Source organism: Cebus imitator, unplaced genomic scaffold (assembly GCF_001604975.1).
Source record: "Cebus imitator isolate Cc_AM_T3 unplaced genomic scaffold, Cebus_imitator-1.0 Scaffold211, whole genome shotgun sequence".
Lineage (NCBI taxonomy): Eukaryota > Metazoa > Chordata > Mammalia > Primates > Cebidae > Cebus > Cebus imitator.
Window position 1 is genome coordinate 1,651,848 of NW_016107526.1, and position 8,531 is coordinate 1,660,378.

Below are 8,531 nucleotides of genomic sequence, written 5' to 3' on the forward strand. Positions count from 1 at the left end.
AAGGAAAAGGTATAAAATTATTGGATCAGTATCTATTTTATTACTAAAGTTTCTAAGCATTCCTTCACCATATTCCTAAATTGACTATTGGTTTAATACTTTAGCATTTTTTGCATTTGTCTCTTGATAGCAGGACTTCTTAGTTTCCTCAGTATTTTCTTAAAAAAAAAAAATTCATGGGTGCTATGCCCACCAGTACCACACTTAGAACTATGCAAGAAGTACTCTCACCCCAATCCCTGAATTTTAAAGGGCCTAGAACTAGCTTACCCCAGATCATGTCTTTCTCAGACTGGTGTAAGGGGTTTGCTGGTTCAAGGGACTTTGTCTTTGTGCCCATATTCTCAGCCACATTTTGGGTACCTGGAGACCCAACATGCTCTGCTCAAACAACCTTAAGCCTGTTTCCAGAGCCTACACAGACAACTTCCCCAGTTCCGTTCTCCCGAGAGTGGACCACATCACCACATCTAGACCCCAGAATATCCCATGGAGTGACTGCTTGAGAAGATATAGATACAACTTGAATGTGTGAACTAAGGTATTCATATATATGTAAATGATGTCCAACATTGACAAGTGTCCTGGAGTAAAGCTGGCTCTTGCCACATCATCATGTTTTGATTTGGAACTCCAAGTCATTGAAAAATTCTAAATTTAAACCCAGCATTCCAGATTATTGAAAAACTATATTTGTCAAGGTAGGAGGAAAGAACATATTTTATTTTATATAGTTGTTAGATACACACATACACACACATGTATATACATACAAAATCTTAGATATAATCTTTAAAATTTTGACAGATGGTACATCAGTCTGCATTTATAGTCTTGACTGCTTCCCACTGGTATAAAGTTCCCACTTCAAAAAGCTTTGGAAAAAATGAATTTAAAGATAAAAATAAAAAATATAAACTCTGTTTCTCAACATAAGCTCCATCAAGATCAAGGCACTTTCGTAAGTGATAATACCCAGCATTTAGTTCATCTTTAAAAAACTGAGGACCTTGGTAATTTAACCATGCCAATGCAATCTTCTTTACATTATTAACTTAAGAAAACTGAGTACCCTCATGCCAGTTAGAATTGTGATCATTAAAATGTCAGGAAACAACAGATGCTGGAGAGGATGTGGAGAAATAGGAATGCTTTTACACTGTTGGTGGGAGTGTAAATTAGCTCAACCATTGTGGAAGACAGTGTGGCGATTCCTCAAGGATCTAGAACTAGAAATACCATTTGATCTGGCAATCCCATTATGAGGTATACACCCAAAGGATTATAAATCATTCTACTATAAAGACACATGCACATGTATGTTTATTGCAGCACTATTCACAATAGCAAAGATTTGGAACCAACCCAAATGCCCATCATTGACAGACTGGATAAAGAAAACACGGAACATACTTACCTGGCAGGGGAGATACCATGATCACGAAGGTGGTTTTCCCAGGGCGAGGCTTATCCATTGCACTCCGGATGTGCTGACCCCTGCGATTTCCCCAAATGTGGGAAACTCAACTGCATAATTTGTGGTAGTGGGGGACTGCGTTCGCGCTTTCCCCTGGCTTTTTGTGGTGTCAAAAGAAATAAATATGAAAAGCTAATTCTCAAAAAAAAAAAAAAAAAAGAAAGAAAACATGGCACATATACACCATGGAATACTATGTGGCCATAAAGAAGAATGTGTTCATGTGATTTGCAGGGACATGGATGAAGCTGGAAACTATCATTCTCAGCAAACTAACACAGGAACAGAAAAACACTGCATGTTCTCACTCATAAGTGTGAGTTGAACAGTGAAAACACATGGACACAGGGTGGGCTACACCACAACTGGGACCTGTTGGGGTATGGGGGCATGGAGAGGGAGAGCATTAGGCAAATACCTAATGCATATGGGGCCTAAAATCTAGACAACGGGTTAATGGGTGCAGCAAACCATCATGGCACATGTATACCTATATAATGAATTTAAAGTTTAATTAAAAAAAATGATAAGGAAACAAAAATAAGTCAGAAGGAGCCAAATCAGGACTGTAAGATGGATGCCTAATACTTTCCCACAGAAATTCTCACAAAATATATCTTGTTTGATAAGAGAAATAAGAAGAAACATTGTCATAGTAGAGGAATCTCTGGTGAAGCTTTCTCGGGCATTTTTCCGCTAAAGCTTTGGTTACCATTCTCAAAACACTTTTGTAATAAGATGTTGTCATTCTTTGAACCTCCTAAAAATCAACAAGCAAAATATCTTGAGTAGCCCCAAGAGCTATTGTCATGATGTTTGCTCTTGACTGGTTTTGCTCTGATGGGACCACTTTCAGCTTTGGTGGCATTTGCTTTGGATTGTACAGGTAAAGCCACATTTCATTTCTTGATACAATTCTTGGAATAAATATTTCAGGATATTCATCCCACTTGTTTAAAATTTCCATTGAAAGCTGTGTTCTTGTCTGCAGCTAATCTGGGCACAACAGTTTTAGACCCATCAGGTGAAAAGTTTGCTTAACTTAAATTTTTCAGTCAGAATTATATAAGCTGAACCAATTGAGATGTCTGGTGTTGGCTATTGTTTGTGCTGTTGTTAATCATCAGTCCTCTTCAATTAGGGTACAAACAAGATGAAATTTTGCCTTGCAAATTGATGTGGATGGTCTACTGCCGCATGCTCTCTGTTCAGCATAATCTCATTCCCTTTTAAAGACAGTTATTTGTGTTCAAATGCTGATTTATTTGGGTCATTGTCCTCATAAACATTATTTAAAGCATCAATGATTTCAGCAGTCTTCCACCTACACTTCACCACAAATTTGATATTTGTTCTTGCTTCAATTTTAGCAGAATTCAAGTTTTCCTGATAGAGGCTCTTTACAAACTGATGTCTTATCCTTCTTAGTGTCTCAAACTAGATCCTGTTCAGACATGCTATAACAAGCTCATACAAGTTTATTTTGCTGCAAAACAATTGAAATCTACATGTAGTATTTTCATAATGTGCATTTTCCATGAACTGCTTAAAGCCCCCTTTATAATGTGCTGGAGTGATGGCCTCTAAAACTCTCTACTTGATTGTTATTTGAGAATTTTAGCCCTTCTACCTAATACATGAAAAACAACTTGGTTAGCTAAAATATTTTTGGATCTGTCTTTCCTCAGAGCATTGCTTTTACATTTGCCTATTGCTAAGGAAAATGTTAAACTATTATGATTTTTCTTCACTATAGAAGGTGACTTGTACTTTCTACTCTGATTCCTAATGATACACTTTTTAAAGCTTAATAATACAACTAAGGCATGTCTTGTTTATCATTCTATAATCTTTTTTTACCTAGATGTGCTTTTTAATGTCCTGATTCAGTTATGCCATGAATTCAGGATTTTCTTTTCTTTTTTTTAATTATTTTTACTATCATTATGTGTTAAAAGCAAACCTTTTCAATGCCAAAAAAAAAATAGCACTCAAACGTAAATTTTCTCAGCAAGGCAGTTTTTACTTCTGTAGAAGGGTGCGTCTCCAGGGTGGAGCAGACAGTACACAGAACAAAGGAGAGCAGGGGTTTTTATTATCTCTTAACACAGTTTGTCCCTGTACTGTGTCTTGCCTTCATTGGCTGGAGTTGGACCGCACAATTGAAACTGAACCTGATTGGCTAACTTGAAAAATGCAGGAATGCTATTACACCAGTGGAAAGGTAAGAAGATTGGTTTTGGTGGGAGAAGCCACTGCAATGGGAGGGGTAATTCACAGAGTGGGTAGCAGATGTGGAATGTGGGCTCTATAGATAAGGACTGGCGAGAAGGACAGTCCTTATCTATAGAGGAACAGGAACAGGAACCAGGGCAGCAGGAACACAGAGAGTAAGGACGTGTGGCCTTGAAAGGGGGGAACAAAGGACAAGGAAACTTAAGCAAGCTAAACCTTTGAAGAAGAATTTCTTACTGTATTTGACATTATGTTCTTATATCCTGTAATTTAGCAGCAAAGTTTTCTTTTATATATATTAGTTGTACATATTTTGTCTCTACTACTGCTTTGATCTCTTTGTCTTACGTGTTTACTGATTAAGACTTTCTTGAAATTATTCAATTCAACTTTAATTAAATTAATTTATTTAATTTTATTTTGTCATTCACTGTTTCTAGTTCATCTCTGTTTCATGAATGCACATTTTTGACCTCTGGTTGTTTCCTAAACTCTATAAATTGTTTTTATATCTCATTTTGGTGTTCATTTCCTGGATTTAATCCCTTAATTTATTCAACTTACACTTTTGTCAACATCAACAATGTAAAATAATGTGAAATTATTTTTGTTTTAAATATGTTTTCTCTTCAACTGAATACTCTATATTTTCTATTCTATATTCCTTTCTCTTTAGGACTGGGGAAGAGGACTACTGTATTTACCCAGTCACTCAGCTGCATCTTTTTGGTTTGTTCATGCTAAAGTGAGCCGATCTATAAGAAGTATGATGAATTTTTCCTCATTCAATTCCCACCTTATCTGAAACCTGTTTATCTTCCTCTGAGACACTTTGCATAGTTAACAATAGTGTGTCACCCATGTTCATGTAGCTCATTCATATTTCTATAGCTTGAAGCCATCAGACTAATAGGGAAAAAGTTTATCTAGAGATTTGTATGATATTTTTAGAAGAGGGAGCTCCACTTTTTCATCCAAGATTTTATTGGATGTTATTAGAATTCACAACATGATGTGTATATATTCAGTACCAAAGCACGATAACCTATTCTCAGTTTGTTACCTCAGGATTCAGATAATGTTCTATTTTACTTTAAAGCTATAGGTTTATTTCAATTCTACTTTTTATTTCCCATCCCATTCTTCTATCCCTAGTGGTTCATTTTTTGTCAGAGACACAGAGACCCAATAAATTATGATTCAGCATAAGTAGTGGAGACTAGAATTTATAGCATTCCAGTAATTGTTTCCTTAAATATTTTTTGGCTCTATACCCTTTTTGTAACTCCAATTATACATCTTTTATTGATATTGCCCACTTTATGATACTCTATTCATTTTTTTCAGTCTTTTTCTATGTTTTTAAAATTTTACTTTAACTTTTTTCTGTGTTTTTATTTGGAGGATTTATATTGACATGTCTTTAAATTCATTCTTCTCTCCCCTACCTCGCTGCCCGCAGTGGCTAATCTGCTGTTAATCCTATCCAGTGTATTTCTCATCCCAGATATTGTAGTTTTGATCTCTAGAAATTTGATTTGCATCTTTTTATGTTTTTATTAATTTCATATCTTCTACTACCTTCTTAAATGTATGTAATATATTTAAATAGCTGTTTTATTATTCTTGTGTATCAATTCTATCAGCTGTTAGCTTTCAGGGTCTCTTTCTCTTGATTGATACCCCACATGCCCCACACACACCCCATTATAGATCACGTTTTCCTGCTTCTTTGCTTGCTAGGTAGATTTTGATTACATGTCGGAGATTGGAAATCTTATAATTTTACATATTTATATATTGTAAATAATTTTAGGAATTTGTTCTGGGAAACAGATAAGTTACTTGAAAACAATTTGAACTTTTTGAAGCTTGTGTTTAAGCTTTGTCAGACCAATACAGAACAGTCTTTAGGGCCAACTTGGTTTCACTCTTGAGGCAATACTCTACTAAGAACTTTACTTGACTGCATGTATCTTAAGAGGCCTTTCCTTTTTGTCTGTGAACTACCCTTGGTTCTGTGTGATCCTTAAACATTGTTTTACCCATTGCTTTATGCCGATTCTTCTCCCAGGAATGGGTATTTACCCCGAACACATGCATTTATCGGTACATTGCTGTTGACTCAAGGCAAGTCCCCTGCACATCCGCTCAGTGCTGCTACCCCTCCAACCCCCCAATTCCCACTTACCTTTGTCTTTTTCTCATGCCTTGTTTAGGATTTGGTTCCTGTCACTTTACCATGTCTGGAAGCAGAAGTCTTCTCACTATACAATTTGATCAAAATGTTTCAAAGACAACTTGTTCAGATCCAACTATTTTGCAGAAATGGTTACCAAAGGTAAAAGTGTAGCAATAAAGAGAAAAATCTCCGGTACCATCTTTAGATCCTGGTGAAGGAAGAAAAGGGGAGTAGGGAGGAATGTCTCTCAGCAGCATTATGTGTCCTCACAGCTCCTTCTATGCCCCCTTACTCAAGACTCTAATTTCACCTCTACACCCTCTTATTTTACCCACCCCCAACTTTTTGCATGTAGATCTTACATATCTAACACATATGTTGATTGAGACTGCCCATGGTGGTGATAGAAGCTAGAGAGAAAAAAGTAAATATCCTTATTTTCACTGCAGTTGGTAGGTGAGGAGTTGAGGTGTGTTTGACTGCTGACTTTGGAATTGCATGGAGAGGCTTTGATGGCCTTTCCTTTATACATCATCTAATGCATAATAGCTTAACTTGGGAATTTTAGTTTCTTCTTTGACATTAAACTCTTGAATCACACAACATCCAAATAAATTACCATTGTAATTCTGAAGTCAGTACAGACATGCTCTGGGAACCATTTAAAGGATTAGAGCTACAACAGAAACTCCTTTAAGCACAATTTACTTTCTAAAGCTGTATCACCTTGATTAGTTAAATTAGTAGTTCCTAAAGAGGTCTCCTGATTTTAAATGAGTCACTGGTAATGTTTTGCAATAAGGCTTAATTTACTGACACCTTCTTCTGCAATTCTGATTCACGGGTGTTTTCTAAAGTCCTATAGAATAATTGGTTCTCAAGAAAACAATACTACTTCGAAAATAAAATAGAACACAACTCATCTTTCTGTGCTCCATCTGCTCAACCTCATCTTATTAAATTCTAGGAAATCTACACACTGAGCTTTAAAATACCATGTTGGACTCCTGAGTTTTTAAAATATGTTATTTCTTTGATTGCATTTGTTGACATTTTAGTGTCAAAATATGAAGGTCTAAGTTCTAATTAGAGAAGCACTGACCAGAGATCGTGCAACACTTGAGATTTTCACTAAATTCCCACGTTGAAAGTACCATAAAGCTGGATTTCTGAAGCAAGTATTTTATTTGGATGAAATTTGACTCAAGCTGGTCAGCATCAATCCTAAACTTGACCAATTCAAAGAGCAAACACTTAGAAAAATTACAATGTATGGCCTCAATGCATAGTTACAAGATACGACTTAGTAATGATGTTAGTTATAGTTTGTTTCAGGAAAATAACATGGTTATTAGTAATATGAGCTTCGTCCTTTGATACCAGAATCAGGGTAATATTTAACCTACTTTTAACATATACACACACACAACACACACACACACACACACACACACACACACATCATGAGCATCCTTTTCTGAAATACTTTAAAGAGATGATGCACTTGGGATTAGGGAGAAAAAAAATGCAAGGATAGAAAACGTCAATATTTAGCTTTATACTCAATGTTAACCCCTTAAACTAATGATAGTCAATTTTCTCTTGGTGGACATTAATCAGTCTCTCAGAAGTTACCCATGATATGAAAGCATTATAGAGCATTAAGCCTTAAAGAAGTCATTAAAATCATCTCTAGTCCAATTTTCTCTCTTGACAAATGATATCCCAAGGCCAGCCTAAATTCAGACAGATACACATGAAAAGCAATGGAGTTAAGTCCAGGTCTTCAACTCCCAGTCCAGTGCTCTCTCTCACCCTGCACTAACCAGGGTGGGGAGAAAATATTTATTCAAAGGAATGACAGCTGAGTCATGATTAATACTGTACAACTAAGAGCAATCTCAGTGATGGGAGTAAAGATGCATTTTTCTGCTATTCTGCACATTTCTAAATTAGCCCAAGTTATATTGGCTACAATAAATTTTGTTTAAAATTGATTGAGCAAAGCTTTCATGGTAGTCTACCTAATTAAAAAATACATTTGAAAAGATAACAATTCTATACTTGGATTGAGATTTTTTAGAGAGTTCACAAAAATATCTTATTTGAGAAATATTTGTAGCAAGTCTTGGAATTCAGTTACAATTTCATTATGGTAGCATTATTGTGCTTTTTTATTTTTAGATTTAGGACACATTTGTGAGAGAGGGAGGGTGTGTGTGTGTGAGTGTGTGTGTGTGTGTGTGTGTGTGTGTGTGATGATAGCTCAGAATTGATCATTCATATAGTTTAGGTTCTCACATTATGTAAATCTTGTGGCCAGACATGTGGTAGCAATGCCTGGTGGTATAGTGGCCTTTCCTTTTGGCTTGTTCAATCAATTGAACTGGCTGTCATAACCCTATAACCTAGCCAACCCCTTATTATTTCAGAGAAAATTCTGACTTAGTTTTAATATTCAATTAGTGGTTGTGATGGATAATTTTAAGTATCAACTTGACTGGGCCATGGAGTACTCAGATATGTGCTCAGACATTATTTCAGATGTTAGTGTTATTTCAAGTATTTTTGAATGAGATAAACATTTCAATTTCCAGACTAAGGAAAGCAGATTTTCCTTCCTAATGTGGGTGGACC

General features: G+C 35.8%; 1 non-coding gene across 1 annotated transcript; it reads left to right on the forward strand.

Moving 5' to 3' along the window:
* The first annotated feature begins 1,409 nt into the window (after positions 1 to 1,409).
* On the forward strand, positions 1,410 to 1,573 carry LOC119474104. Its single transcript, XR_005203398.1, has one exon. It is a non-coding gene; the product is annotated as a U1 spliceosomal RNA (small nuclear RNA).
* The last annotated feature ends 6,958 nt before the right edge of the window (positions 1,574 to 8,531 follow it).